The following is a 16724-nucleotide window of genomic DNA, read 5'->3' as shown; positions in this document are numbered from 1 at the left end:
TTCCTATTGCTGCTGTAATAAATTATCACAAATTTAGTGACTTAAAACAACATAAGTTTTATCTTACAGTTCTGAAAGTCAGAAGCCTAAAATGGGTAGGCAGGGGTTCATTTGTTCTGGAAGCTCCATATTTCTTTTCCTTTTCTAGCTTCTAGAGGCTACCTACATCTCTTGCCTCACGGCCCCACATTACTCCCACCTCTCCTTCAATCATCACATCTTTTTCTCTGACTCTGACCCTTCTGCCTTTCTTGTATAAGTATCCTTATGATTACATTGGGCCTATCTGGATAATCCAGGATAATCTTTCCATCTCAAGATCCTGAATTTAATCACATTTGCAAATTCCCTTTTGCCATGTAAATTAATATATTCACAGGTTTGGGGGAGGAATATTATTCTGTCTACCACAGTTCCCCTGTTCATACGAAGAGGAAACTCATCACTCAGAATAATCATGCTTCATGGTCACGCACTTACGACATTTGTGTTGAATAATGACAATGCACTGTCTCTCCACAGTTCAAGATTATTTAATAAGCCTTGGACAATCTCATCTTCAAATGATTTTTACTATTGTCCTTACACATAAATTATCAGCCTGATGAAAATGTGTCTGTTCATGTTCTGAAAGAAACAAGCTTTGTGTATTCTCAGTCCTGAAGCTTTTTAACCTTTTCCGGGAGGACTCTTCCTCTTCCTCTTACCAGTTTAGTCTCTGTTTTTCAATTCTTTTAAATTGTTTCCCCAGCTGCCCACCCTTTGGGACCCTTCTCTATTCTGTACCTCTTTGATTATAATCGTCTTTATAGCTCACTTGGTAATGAACACATGCTATTTGAGTGACTTCCTTTAGAATGTAAGTGGTGTAACTAAAATGAATGACAATATGTACTAATTGTTTTAAAGAAACTCACTAAACCTTTATGTTCCAAATGAGCACTACTTTTCAAAGTAGTCGCTGTGGAAGGTGATGCATTTGTTCCAAAGAATATGATATTCATCATATTTGTAGTCTCTTTTTTGACGCTGCCTTTAGGGTTTATTTAGAAGTCATATAAGAAAAGCACAGTTTCAGCTTGTATTTGACTAAAATTGGCTATAGAAATGTAGAGTCTAGTCGTCTCATTTGCATTTTTGAAAACCAAATGGAAGCAACCAAATACTACCATTCACCTCTTTTCCCGTCAAGTAAATTCACTTAAAATACTTTATAAACCACCATCTCCCCCAATCCCTCGCAACACCATTTACCAGTAAAAGTTGGACTAGTAGGAAAACATGGTTTTAATGTCAGAAGCTAAAGTGGGGCTCACCTAACTCACCCCAAATCTAAAGCTCGAAATTCAATATTCATGGAAAGTGGGCTGGGTGGGGAGGGTGATAAGAGAAAGAAAAAACAAACCATATAAACTGAGAGTTAATGTGAACTGCCCAGCAGTGAGTCTATATACCCCAACAGTGCATAGAAACTGATGGCAGGTCCAACAAACACACAGATTCAGTGGTGAAAGACAACACCAACAGGAAGGATGGCTAGCACTGCTATGAAAAGCAGGCCCTGATCACTGTCCGAGCATACTTACTGCATGTTAAAAGAAGCCCAAGCGTACTCACCATGTTTGAGCATCAAGACAAAAGCATGGGCAAGAAAGCAAGAGGGTATGTCACACATGAGCAGTGACTCTGCCCAACAATAAAATGTGGTCTGCCATCTATTTCAGAGACTTAAGTATACATTAGAAGTAAAGATTACTCCCAGTAATACATATTCAATAAAATATACCTTTGGTTACTTTTAAATCTAATGTGCATAATTCTCTATCATGGCAGAGGGCAAAAATTTCCATTAGATTATACCAGAATATTTTGTATCTTAGTTTTATAGCTTTATTTCACACATTATCATGAATATCTATCTTACATCCTCTTAGAAATAATGTTATGTTATTCATTTAAATTATATAAATACCTTCAGTGAGATGTATGAATATTCAGTTTTCTATGTTCATTATGTGCTTTATTAAATGTATAATTAATAATTGATGAAAATCAAAGATAATTTAGTTTTCAAAATTATATTTTTTACTTTCCTGAATGCCACAATTTCTATAACTCACTGAATTATGCAACTGATATAAATGTGTGGTATATATCAGGAGCTCAAACTTAGGCAAACCCAATTTGTTTTTCATTTGAAGCAAAGAAAATAATCAGAGTTGGGGGAGTCATATTCAGCTTTTATGACAGGTAGTAGTCATTTGTTCTTTGGAGATATTGATACATTTTTTTGGCATAAATGAAAGAGACAAATAGACTAATTATAATGAAATAGCTGCTATTTTCTATCTATGCAGATGCTTCTCTTTCTAACTTTAAAATTATTCACATCCTCCTGGGACAGGGCAACAATTAGGCTGACAGAATAGGTTGGAAACAAAAGGTAAGGATAGAATAATACTAAATAGAGAAGTACTGGATAAAACAGCAACTCTGGCCAGATGGAAAAATAAGTATCAATAAAGGACATGAGAACTGAGTCTCTTTAGTGTTTAAAGTATTCTTTTTGTCTGTTGGAGCTACTCTCTTGAAAACATGAAGCCTAACTGTTTGGTTATCTTCTGAACTCATTTTAAGTTGTTCACAACACATTTTTTGCACAACGTGTCTTTACTTTCAATCACATCATGTCTATTTAATGAATTTTGAATTACAAAAATGCATGCTTGCTGATAAACATACTTCTGATTGTGTCATCAACCCTAGCTGGGGCTTCAGAAGTAGGAGGATGTGACAGGAGATTTGGTCAGTTTCTATGAGTAAGTCAAAGACTGTGTCTCCCATTTTCTACCACACATTCATATTAAGAGTAGGGTCAGCAAATTCCTTCAGACTTGTGGAAGTAATTCAACTTTCCACATTATGGATGGAATTTAGAAGTAGTGAATTTGAAAACAAGCCACTGTGCAACAGCTAAATTAATCGCACTTGGTTGGCAGTTAATTGGCATCCACTAAAAGAACTGTACATTTAGGAGAGCAAAAATCCAAGAATTCTGATTAATTATTTAAAATACTAAGACATTAAAAATAAACACTAAAACATCAAAAGTATTAAAAAATAAATACTAAAATATTAAAGCATTGAAAACAAATATTAGAATATACTGTGATCTCAACTTAATTAGATAAGACACTATGTAACTTTAAAACCGCCAAAGGCACTAGGAAAGGCTCAAATCCCATAAGCATCTGAAATTTTTCATATTCATAATGCAAATAGAAATCACCCCTTCAAACCTCACCCCATTCTATCCTTCTCATCAACCCTGAATCAGGGTCACATAAGGTAGATGACCAAAGTAACGGTGTTCCTTACTCTTTCTTCCATAATCCTTGTCCAGTAAGTAGGTCAATGGCATTTTCAGTCAACAGTGAATTCAGTACACCTCTTGAATCTCCTCTGGGTTGCCATTGCCATTAAGTTCAAGATTAGATCATCATCTATCTGTAATATACTATGTTACTTCTTTCATTTATTTTCAACAAATCTTTACTGGGTGCCTATTCTGTATACTTTGCCAAAAGCTGTAGTTATAAAGAATCAAAAGCAATACCTACTTTCAAGCAACTTACTCTTGAGTAGAGGAAACTAGACACATAAAAAACTATTACTGGTATTATATATGTGTCTGCAAAACAGTCCTTCCAGAGAGAATGCAAGAAATTGTTCAAATTTAGTTAGTTTCCAAACATGTAATCTTTCTCCAACTTATTTTCCACTCTGAGATTAATGATTATAAAATGCAAATCCAATCCTCGCTTAAATTATTTAAGTATCTATGCATCACCTACTAGACGGAATCCAATCTGTTCCCTGTAAGCCTTTACAAGAAGTAGCAGTTGTCAAAGTGTGTTTGGGGAATCCATGGTGGGGAGGGGTGTCCCTGAGACCTTTTTAGTAGGCCTGAAAGGTCAAAATTATGTTCACAATAGTTCTAAAATCTGCCTTTTTTTCCCTCATTCTCTCACAAACATACAGTTGAGTTTTCCAGACACTGCATAACTTGTGATATTGCAATAGATTGCTTGAAGCAGCAGAAAGGAGAATGCAGATGTTTCCTATGAAACCAGACAATAAAAAAAATTTGACATTGTACAACAATTCCAATTGTCTCATTAAATTTGTTTTGCTTGGGAAAATTGATTATCTTTTATAAAAATATATTATTCATGTTAGCATGTAATGAATTTAAAATTCTTGTTTTAGTTACTTACATATTTCTGAGCTTTAATTTCTAGTATGGAAAATATCAGTAGATGTAAATCACGTAAATATAAGTACTTCAGGGGATGCCTGGGTGGCTCAGTGGTTTAGTGCCTGCCTTTGGCACAGGGCATGGTCCTGGCGTCCCGGGATCAAGTCCCACATCAGGCTGCTTCTCCCTGCAGCCTGTGGAGCCTGCTTCTCCCTCTGCCTATGTCTCTGCCTCTCTCTCTCTGTGTCTCTCATGAATAAATAAATAAAATATTAAAAAATATATATATAAGTACTTCAGGATTCTCAATAATTTTTAAGAACACAAAGAGGTCCTGAGGCCAAAAGGTTTGAGAACTGCTACAATAAAGCATCCCAAGTTACAGGCTGGCCTTGTCTCATACTGTTGTTAGCACTTACTTGGTGCTTCAATCAAAGCAAGACTTTCCATTTTCCAGAATCTATCATGCTGTCTCCTCCCTCCCATCACAGACCTTGTGTTAATCTTCAACTGCTTCCAGTAGCTTCCCACCTTGCAGCATCCCACACAGAAAAGGAATTCAGGCAGAATGAGGATGAGGCAGGGGTGTGGGCATGCATACACAAAGGCACAGAAGAAAATTCATGTTAGGTGGCAGTGTACTGTTCTGTTGCTCTTCCTTCGATGTTATGCTCAAATATCCTTCTTGGAAGCCCACTGAAGTCCTATGGCTACCCCAAAACATCCTCTCTTGTCACTCTACTTTCATGGGATCCTCTTTAATAATTTCATTAACACACATGTTGCTACTTTAATTATTATTAATTATTTGTTTATAATGAAAATTATTCCAGAATATAGAGGGTTTTTTTTTCCCTCTTTTGATTCCAAATGGCATCTCAAAGTTTCTGGGCTTCCTAAATATTTGAATAGGTATTTCTAAAATCTAGGAAGCACATATAAGTGTGGGTTTTGCCAACATTTTATGAAATCTTCACAGAAACATTTCTACTAATCTTAGTGTTCACTTCACTTTATGATACTAGTTTACAAGTCTGTCCCTCAATGGGATGTTATATCTATGAGCACAGAAAACAAGACAAGCTTATTACATGAGGGAGGTAATATAGCATTTTAGAAATGATTGTCCCTTGAATCCCCAAACTCACTGAGGTAATCAGATAAAGGCTCCTTTGACTGCCACTTTCAGAATCATATTGATTCTGACATATTGCTGGTCTCTAAGAGTAGTTATGGCAATGTTCTGGGATATTCAAATGGCTCTGGAAGGTTTCTTCTAAAAAATATTTCTCCTAGAATAGGAAGTCCTTTTAGATTAAGGAAAGAGTTTCTGGGAAAATTAAGCTTATCAGTCAGTCATGTCTTAGAGTGAGTCACTTTAATCTTTTAATCAAATTGCTTTTGCTTTAACAGCTTAGGTACAGATTACAGTGCTCTGGGTCATCCTGTCCTCCTAAGCTTCATGTATACTTGCAGGCTATAAAGTAGTGAAGCAAAAATGAACTCTAGTCCTCTCTAGTTGAACACACTTGCCGATCACAACAAAAATTGACTCCACTGGGGCCTCCAATCTGCTGATCCTATCAAATTTGTCTTCTTCATCTTCCCCATCTTATCCTTTATTCCCTTTTTTAAATAGTTAAATTCTGTGGTTCATTATAATTTCCCTATGTTGAATCTAACCTCCTTTCCCTCCCCCCAACTTCCCATTATCCTCAACTAGCAAAAGAATTCAGAATTTAGTTTGAATCCAAGTATTTGTCTACTCCACTCCTGTCCTCGAGTGTCTGAACTAGATAAAAACAAATAAACATGCTGTTTCTTTTTACTTTTATAGTATAAAACCATAAGTGAACCCTCTAAATTTACAGGCAACAATTCTCCATTTCCCTGCTGGACATTTCCCCATTTTCTGAGTTGACTATTCAGCACCTTCTTTGCCTCAAAGATCAATGCAGCTTTAATCTTCTTCATTCTTAGCTGATACCCTTCTTTCTTTATTCATTGGGAGAACAGAAGCAATTAGAAGAAAGTATGTTCTTCCAACACCAAATCTAACAACCTACTTGCCTCTGTGATACATATTTTGTCTCCCCTTCTGTTACAATTCCTCTACTTGAATCCTAGTCTTTCCCTCCTATTCAAGACTTCCCTCCTGAAAATTCTTCTATCTCTTCTGCATTGGCAGTTTTCACCCTTACTACTAAATCACTGTTACTAGCATATAACATTCTGTGATAACTAAGGTTTAAAAAAATGTTCTTGACTCGACTCCCCCTTGGAGCTCTGATTCTTTTCTCTGCTATGCAATAAAACTCCTATAGGAGCTGTCTTTACCCACTGTCTTCAATTCTTCCCTCTCTTTTCTCTCCCCAGACTTCCCCGGTCAAGTATTTGTTCTCACAAGTGCTATAAAACAGTTCTAACAGAGACCCTTGGGTGGCTTGGTGGTTGAGCATCTGCCTTCAGCTCAGGGTGATCCCAGAGTCCCTGGATTGAGTCCTGCATCGGGCTCCCCACAGGGAGCCTGTTTCTCCCTCTGCCTGTGTCTCTGCCTCTCTCTCTCTCTCCCTCTGCCTGTGTCTCTGCCTCTCTCTCTCTCTCTCTCTCTCTCTCTGTGTCTCTCGTGAATAAATAAATAAAATCTTTTTAAAAAAAAAAAAAAAGTTCCAACAAGTCACTTGTCACCACCCTGTTATCAAATCCAATGGTCAGTTCTCAGGCCTTATCTTAACTTTGCACAGTTGATCACTCCTCCCCCTGTGAAATAGTTTCTACACTTCCTTCATATTCTTATGTTTCTCTCCTGCATAACTGGCCACTCCTTGGGCTGATATGATTGGATTCTCTTTTTTTTACCCTAAAATAAATATTCCAGTGCCCAACCCTCAGATGTTTGCTCTTTCCACTGTCTACTCACTCCCTAGGTGATTTCCTTTATTCCCAGTGGCTAATGACTTCCAAATTTATTTTTATATTTATAAACTTTCCTATAAACGTCAGACATCTGTATCCAATTGTCAACTCACTTTTTCTTCTGTCTCAGTGTTTAGTGGGTATTTTTATACTTGATATAAACAAAACAGAACTCTTGATTCTTCCATTCCCATGTCTCTAGCCCTCATTTCAGCAAATTTTACCACCACTTACTGTTTCTCATAAACACTTGGGAGTTATTACTGATTCTTCTGCATCCTCCAGAAACTGGATATCTTATATGTGTCCATCCAGATTTATTCTCATCCCTTCTTTTCTATAAAAAATTTTATTGGGCAGCCCCGGTGACCCAGCGGTTTAGTGCTGCCTTCAGCCCAGGGCGTGATCCTGGAGACCCGGGATCGAGTCCCGCATCGGGTTCCCTGAATGGAGCCTGCTTCTCCCTCTGGCTGTTTCTGCTTCTCTCTGTGTGTGTCTCTCATGAATAGATAAATTTTAAAAATCTTTAAAAATTTTTATTAAAGAAATATTTTATATTTGTATTTTTTATTTTGGTAAGAACACCTAAGATCTACCCTTTTGACAAAATTTTAAGTGCACAATACAGCACTTTTAACTATAGGTCCCATGTTATACACCTGATCCCTAGAACTTCCCACTGCAGTTCCAAATGAATTTGAGCTTTGGCTTTCCCATTTCTGAAAAAAAAAAAAAAAAAAAAAGACTGTTGGAATTTTGATAGGGATTTCACTGAATCCATAGATCACTTTGAGTAGTACAGATATTTTAATATTAAATCTTTCAATCTATTGACATGGCATGTCTTTCCACTTATTTGTGTCTTTAAATTCTTTCATCAATGTTTTGTAGTTTTCATTGTACAAGTCTTTTACCTCCTTGGTTAAATTTATTCTTAAGCATTTTATTCTTTTTGGTGCTAATGTAAATGGGATTTCTTTTCTTTTTTGAAAAAAAATTATTTATTTATCTGAGAGAGAGAAGGTGTGAGTAGAAGGGAGGAGGCAGAGGGAGAGGGAGAAGCAGACTCCCCACTGAGCAGGAAGCCTGACCAACTGACCAACTAGGCCCGATTCCAAAACCTCAATATCATGACCTGAGTCAAAGGCAGACACTTAACTAACTGAGCCACCCAGGTTCCCCTAAATGGGATTATTTCCTTAATTTATTTTTTGAATAGTTGTTAATTGTTAGTATCCTGATAGCAAATACAACAAACTAGGAATAGAAGAAATTGGCTTCAACATAATAAAAGCCATATATGAAAGTCCCACAGCTAATGTCATACTCAATGGTGAAAAACTAAAAGATTTTCCTCTAAATCAGGAAAATGGCAAGGATGCACACTTTAGACACTTTGATTCAGCATAGGACTGGAACTCTTAGAGAAATTAGGTAAGAAAAAAGGAAATAAAAGGCAACCAAATTGGTTAGGAAGTAAAATGATCTGTTTGTAAATGACATGATCTAATATATGGAAAATTATTCAAAAAAGATTTTATTACTTATTCATGAGAGACACAGAGAGACAGGCAGAGACATAAGCAGAGGGAGAAGCAGGGAGCCCAATGTTAGACTCCATCCCAAGACCCCAGGATCACGACCTGAGCCAAAGGCAGATGCTCAACCACTGAGCCACCCAAATGCCCCTAGTGGAAAATTCTAAAGACTCCACACATACTGCCTCTGTCTCAGTCTCTGCCTCTCTCACATACATACACTTTTAAAACAAATACATTCAGGGACACCTGAGTGGCTCAGTGGTTGAGCATTTGCCTTCAGCTCAGGTTGTGATCCTGGGGTCCCGGAATCGAGTACCACATTGGGCTCCCTGCAGGGAGCCTGCTTCCTCCACTGCCTATGTCTCTGCCTCTGTGTGTGTGTGTGTGTCTCATGAATAAATAAATAAAATCTTTAAAAAAATAAAACAAATACATTCAGTGAAGTTACAGGATACAAAATCCTACCCTCTCCACATTACTCAGTGGGAAGTACCTGCAGGCAAGCAGAAAGAGGAGAATAAATTTGGAGAATTTGTTTCCCTGGCTCTCTCTTTATGGGTTCATAGAGGGATGGCTAATGATAGCTCCTTTCAGGTCACACTCTCCACATCGCTCTATCTCAGGTTTTTGACAACTGCTCTCTCCCCTTCCCACCTTTAGGCTTAGGGGGTATAATATCTTCCTGTTCATAATAGCCCTGAGGTCCTGATCCTTCCCTTGTGATTTCCCTACAGGCTTCTCTCACCTTTTTAAAAAGCTCACTTATTGAACTGCTTCAGATTGTTCAAATAATATGTATTTCTTGCCAGTGGCCTGACTAATTTCCCTCACATTCACATTCAACTAATCAGTAAATGCTGTAGATTCCATAAATCATATTTCAAAACTAACCAATTTTCACCACCTGCGCTATTCACCCTAGTTTAAGCCACCTTAATTTCTCACCTACATTATGACAGTTGAGTGCTTCTGCTCTCTCTTCCCACTCCATTCTATTCTCACAGTAGCCAGTAATATCTTTTTAAAAAGATAATGCCATTATACTGCTCACAAGCTTCTAAAGGCTTTCCAGTATGCATAAAATGAAATAAACATGAAAATTCTTTATGATGTTCAGCAAGGCTCTTTAGTTGGCCTTTGATTCTTCCAGTCCTATTGCTGACACTCTCCCTAATGCTTACTGATCCTGTTTCAGCCACAGTGACCTCCTTGAAGTTCCATAAGCATTCATATTATACTATTTTATTTATTTTTATGCTATGATTTTATAGCATTTGCACTCAAGTGTCATTCTATAGAGAATGTTATCTTAGATATTTGCATGTTCCATTTATCTTTGCATTCAGCCCTCTACTTAAATATCATCCCATAAAAAAAAGACTTTCCCTGTATGCACTTTCTAAAATAACAACAGGCAGTCTATGTCTTACATACCTTTATTTCTTTTCATAATATTCATCACTGCCTCATATGATGTATCTATGTATTGACTGTCTATTGTCACTTTTTTCTGCTATATTATATACTTCATGAGTGGAGGAATTACCACTTTTATTCACCACTTGTAATATTGGGACCTAGAACATTGCATTATGCATTGAAGTTCTAATAAATTTTTGGTGAATGAATAGGAGTGGACATAAACCTAAGGGATCAGTTAAATTAAAAACAAACTTAAGGGCAGCCCGGGTGGCCCAGCCATTTAGCGCCACCTTTGGCCAGGGTGTGATCCTGGAGACCCGGGATCGAGTCACGCGTCAGGCTCCCTGAATGGAGCCTGCTTCTGCCTGTGCCTGTACCTCTCTCTCTGTGTGTCTCTCATGAATAAATAAATAAAATCTTAAAAAAAAAGCAAACGTAAATGAAAAGCCAATACATAGTCAAAGTTCGCTTAATGAGCATAGAAAAAAAGTCAGATGAATACAACAGCATCAGGTTAAAATGACCTGATTCAACCTCTAACACTGGAACTGTTCCTTGCAACAGTACAAGGCATTTCCAAAACAAGTTAATAAGGTTTCCTCCCCTGGCCATTGCCAGGATGGGCATACTAGGGTTTGATGCTCTAGTTTTCCTGTTTTTGTGCTCCACGGCCAAGCAAGACCCCTTGCTTATCTCTTTAAAAAAACCTACTATGCAATACATCATACTTAGAAATACATCACACTTAGAAAAGGGCATATAAATGTATATGCCAGGCAATAAATAGTATATGTGCTGCCGAAGCGAGCGCATGTGCTGCCGAAGCGAGCACTGCCAGGTAATAAATAATAAAAAAAGAATAACAACATACCTATATTTGGGGCAAGACATAAATATTACCAAGAATTTTTTAATTTTTTTCATTTATTTATGATAGTCACAGAGAGAGAGAGAGAGAGAGAGAGGCAGAGACACAGGCCGAGGGAGAAGCAGGCTCCATGCACCCGGAGCCCGACGTGGGATTCGATCCCGGGTCTCCAGGATCGCGCCCTGGGCCAAAGGCAGGCGCCAAACCGCTGCACCACCCAGGGATCCCTACCAAGAATTTTTGAAGCTCCCTCTCTACCAGATTTTAACTTCCTCCCTCCTGTAAAGGTAATGATTACTCTGAAGTTTGAGTTAATTATTTCCTTGCCTTTTAAAATCGTTTTATTCAAAGGGTTGCAGAAAGGGAGGTGGGTGGGGGGATGGGGTAACCGGGGTTTGGGTAATGAGGAGGGTACTTGATGGGATGAGCACTGGGTGTTATACTAGATGTTGACAAATTGAATTTAAATTAAAAATGTACACTGAGGAGGGCACTTGACGGGATGGGCACTGGGTGTTATACTATATGTTGGCAAATCGAACTTCAAAAAAATATTTTTAAGATGTAAAAAAAATAAAAAAATAAAAGTTTTGTTAATATGAAAACTATAAAGATCTGCACAAAAATGAAATTACTGACTATTCTTTCACTTGTGTTTCCATTCACCATTCTGTTTTTAAGATTCATCCATGTTGATGTATTTAATTCATTAATCCTCATTTTTGTATATTATTCCATTATAAGGAAGATATACTGATTTATTTATGCACCTTACTCTTGATGGGCTTTCAGGTGGTTCTCAGGTTGTTGTGCTACTCTTTACAAATGACTGTGAATATTCTTTTATGTGTCCTTCCATTACTACCACCTTGGAACCATTCTCTTTCTTTAGAAGACTTTATACTTCTATGTTTAATCAATTTTGCATTGATCTTGCAATTGCTCTGAGGGAACTCTTGTTTTCCTCATTCCAGCATTCTTAGCAGTTTAAAGTAGCCCTTCAAAAATTTACTGACATTACCTTAGATAATTCACTTGGAGAATCTCTGAACTTAACAGAGCAGTTCCAATTAATTGTCTCTGAAGAGTTTTCTTTCCTAAAAGGCCCACAAGAAGCCTCTGAAATATTTTGGGAGATATTTAAAATATTTTGATAGTTCTATGACATCACAAAAGAAAGCTTTCTTTCATTAAATTGTGTTGATGTTCCCTAAGTATCCTAAATTGAATTAACCCCTGTGGTAGAAAAAGAAAAAGGCTGTACTTCTATCTCAAATTGGTGAAGCAGTGACTAATTTCAAGGTCTATTTTAAATTGACCAGTTGATTTCAGCCTTGATTACACTGAGGAACTAAATTACTCTTCTCACTAAGAAAGTGTGCCAGATGTAACAAATAAATGTACAGGACACACGGTTACATTTGCATGTTAGATAAAAAAGGAGTATTTTTTGGTAGAAGTATGTCCAACTCAATATTAGGGATCTACTCATACTAAAAAGTATTGTTTAAATCTAAAATGCAATTAGCTAGGCAATGTGTATTTTATTTATGACATCTCTACCATCAAGGTTTCCCTAAGGTATCTGATTTCCTTAAGATATTTTTTAGATATCATAAACTCACTAGCTGTGGGGACCTCAGCAATCTTTCATTGTGTTTGCGTATCCATTTCGTACTGTACAGTACCTTCAAGCGAAGCACCGAGAGTCTCCGATAACAGTTCTGCCCAAGAAGTATCAACTTTTGCTGATGGTTCTCTAAGAATGTTTTCCAAAGTGCAACATGTTCCCATCTTCAAAAGAACAGAATGTACAGCGGCCAACAAGTGTAAGACAGATCCGGGGTGGGGCTGAGCGCCTGGAAAAGTCTGAGCAGTGCTGAGATACCGCGAGATGCTAGAAGGGACAAAGTCTTGTGAACCTCACCAGCTCCCATACTTCCAATTGCCTCAGCCGGCTGAGCACCCCTTCCATTTTCCTCCCGCGTTGGCGTCTTGCCGCTTGCCCCAGCCAATTTTCTCTGGACTGTCCGGAGCCCGGCCAGGCCCGCTCTCCTCCCCAGACTTCTGGGGGCTTTTTCCCACTCCCGACCGGCTACAGGAAGCATCATTTTAAAATGTCTGACAACGAGAGCAGCGCAGATAGCCCACAAAGAAGCCTGCTGAATAGCCCCGAGGAGCAGTCCGAAATGGACGCCAGGAGAGAGACATCTTCAGACACGGAGCTGAGCTTGAATTTGCCCGGAGATGGCGGCATCCTCAGCCAGGTCGGCCCAGAAGACGAAGGCACAGACGCAGACGTTTCGGGTGAATACATCAACTTTGAAGGCACGGAAGATTCTGACCAATTCTTCGTCTGTGAGGAAAACCTGTCCCCTTACCGCCCAGAAGGAGAGGAGGCGCGAGGCGCGGAAGCGGAGGAGAGAGGAGCGGCAGAAGAACAGCCGCAGGTACAGTGCAATGAGGCTAATTATGATCAGTATTTATCAGATGAGGATCGGGCCCTGGAGGAGTGGGTGACCTCCGAAACATCTACCCTGCCCCGCCCTCGCTGGCAAATCGTTTCCGCTCTTCGAGAGCGGCAGCTGGGTTCCAGTGCCCGCTTCGTATATGAGGCCTGTGGGGCAAGGCTGTTTGTGCAGCGTTTCCACCTGCTCCATGAGCTTGAAGGCCACCATGGTTGTGTCAATACAGTGCACTTTAATCAGCGTGGCACCTGGCTGGCCAGTAGCAGCGACGACCTTAAAGTGATAGTGTGGGACTGGGTGCGTAAGCACCCAGTACTGGAGTTTATGAGTGGCCACAAAAATAATGTCTTTCAAGCCAAGTTCCTTCCCAATTGTGGTGATTCCACCTTGGCGATGTGTGCCCGTGATGGGCAGGTACGCATAGCGGAGCTATCTGCTATACCACACTGTAAGAATACTAAGCGCGTGGCCCAGCATAGGGGAGCCTCCCACAAGCTGGCTCTGGAGCCAGACTCCCCTTTTAAGTTCCTAACTTCGGGCGAAGATGCAGTTGTTTTCGCCATTGACCTCAGACAAGGCCGGCCAGCTTCCAGAGTGGTGGTAACCAAAGAGAGGGAGAAGAAAGTGGGGCTGTATACAATCCATGTGAATCCTGCCAATACTTACCAGTTTGCAGTGGGAGGAAGAGATCAGTTCGTAAGAATTTATGACCAGAGGAAGATTGATGAGAATGAGAATAATGGGGTACTCAAAAAATTCTGTCCCCATCACCTAGTCAATTGTGAGTCCAAAGCAAACATCACCTGCCTGGTGTACAGCCATGATGGCACAGAGCTCCTGGCCAGTTATAATGATGAAGATATTTATCTCTTCAACTCCTCTGATGGAGATGGAGCCCAGTATGTTAAGAAATACAAGGGGCACAGAAATAATGCCACGATCAAAGGCGTCAATTTCTATGGCCCCAGAAGTGAGTTTGTGGTGAGTGGCAGTGATTGTGGCCACATCTTCCTCTGGGAAAAATCATCCTGCCAGATCGTTCAGTTCATGGAGGGGGACAAGGGAGGCACCATAAACTGTCTTGAACCCCATCCTTACCTACCTGTGATGGCAACCAGTGGCCTTGATCATAATGCCAAGATCTGGGCACCCACAGCTGAAGCTACCACTGAGCTGACTGGGTTAAAGAATATGATTAAGAGAAACAAGCAAGAACGGGATGAAGATCGCATGCACCACACCGACCTTTTTGACAGCCACATGCTTTGGTTCCTGATGCGTCACCTAACACAGAGAGGTCATCACCAGCGCCAGAGAGCTCCTGGAGTTGGAGTCATGGATGCAGAGTCCGATGAGTCTTCCACTACTTCCAGTTCATCTGAGGAGGAAGAGAACCAAGACCATGTGCAGTGCCTACCGTCCTGAATGCCTCATGCCTGTTCCAGCTAGCTGTCACTTCAGTAGGCTGGACTTTAAGTTTAAAATTCAGTTTAACTAATAAGTTTGTTTTTGTCTTCTATCTAGTTTCCATAATAAAAACTATCTCTTCCATCTCTTTACTCTCCCTTCTTTTACATTCTTCCTCTCCCATTCCTTTCCTCTCCCTTGGTTTCTTTACTCCTCTCTCTTTACCCATTATATCTCTGTAAGACAATATGTAAGGTTTTTTAATTTGGTGTTTTTTTTTTTAACCTCTTTTCATTTATTTTCCATAGGGGGAAAAAATCCATTTTCCTTTGGCTCAGCTCTTATAGCTGACTTCTAAAGGTTTCTAGTTCTGGTGAAAAAAAATTAATAGCCTTATTGAATCTTTCTTTTCATTTCTGACACCCTGAAAACTATCACCTTTTTTTCATCTTTAGCAGTTTAAAGTTAATTTCTCTAATTGACTTGAAAATTTCAGAAATGTGTTTATTCTTTAAAAGTAAAGTAAAATAAAGCAAACCATGGTCTTGTTCCTTGAATGCGGACACTTGGCCATACACACACACCCACGCACACACACACAGACTCTCTCTCACTGCCTCTCAAAAGGAAAAGAAGGGAAGGGGTGCATAATACCAACAGGATAATTCATGCTTCTTGAATAATTAGAGATTGTTGACATTTTCTGAATCCGTATATTAATATTGATTAATTTGAGCAGACAGAGACTGGTAAAAATTAAACCACTCTCAATTCTCTTGAAGTTTCATGGCAAGAACTCACAGGACTGCCTTCCAGGAAGTCCTCTTGGGACAACCATCAGGGATATAGGAATTCCTAATATTTGAGAATATATATTTGAACTGACTTTAAGAATGACTTAGTGTTGCAATAAAGAGTTGTTTATCCTTCTAGATAACTGATACCATTGGAAAAAATTCCCATTAGACATCCATGTATTGCTAAAAATTCTCTTCACCTGCTTATAAAAGGTTAAATTAGTTTTAAAAAAAACTTTGTTTTAAACCGTATTTAATGTAAATTTTGTGTGCTGGATGTTCAATTCGTGTACAAAAATAATACTCATTTTTGTTTTATACCTGTCACTTGTGTAAGTGAATGCAGAGGACTTCCCTTACTCCAATACCCCTGCTTTCCTTTGATAATACTCCTTAAAGTGGATATTATCTCTAGCACCTTGAGAGCAAGTTGAGACATTTACATAATGAAATTAGGCTTTGGAATGGAAAATAACTTGACCAAATTTCCTGTTCACTGAGATTCAAAGTCAGCAAAAACTGCCTGGGAATCTGGGAGGCTAGGGCAGCCCCTACCAAGGCCTGCTGTTAGGAAATAACCTAAACGCCCAAAGGAACCCATGAGTCTGAACTAAGCACTGTGGTTTAAAATGGACACAAAGAGCACAAAATCATAAACTTGCACCTAAGTTTGGGGCAACCCTGCACAGTTGGGTGAGATGTATACTAGCAACAGCAACAAAACATTGAAAAAACACTTTTGGAATTTCTAGTGACACTGGGTGGCAGTGAGAACAATGACAAGAGCAGATTAATTATCCAAGTTTTTTTTCACCTGCTGTTTGGAAGCAGTTCTGAGTGGGAGTGTGGGGGAGGGAAGTGGGGGGGCAGGGTGGAGGTATAGGTGGTACTATGAACTGAAACTTTGCTTCAGAATTCCCTGCATGCTTCTGAAATTTTATTTTTTTTGAGGTTTATTTCATTTAGATAAAGTGGGTGCATAAGCAGGGCGGGAGGGGTGGGCAGAGGGAGGGAGAGAAAGAATCCCAAGTAAACTCCCCACTGAAC

General features: G+C 39.1%; 1 pseudogene; it reads left to right on the top strand.

The window, feature by feature from the left end:
* Window positions 1-12914: 12914 nt before the first annotated feature.
* Window positions 12915-15888, top strand: LOC144309129 (DDB1- and CUL4-associated factor 8 pseudogene; annotated as a pseudogene).
* Window positions 15889-16724: the final 836 nt, after the last annotated feature.

Source organism: Canis aureus, chromosome X, assembly GCF_053574225.1.
Source record: "Canis aureus isolate CA01 chromosome X, VMU_Caureus_v.1.0, whole genome shotgun sequence".
Taxonomy (NCBI): Eukaryota; Metazoa; Chordata; class Mammalia; order Carnivora; family Canidae; genus Canis; species Canis aureus.
Note: the sequence above shows the minus strand (reverse complement) of the source record. Positions and strands in the feature narration are given on the sequence as shown.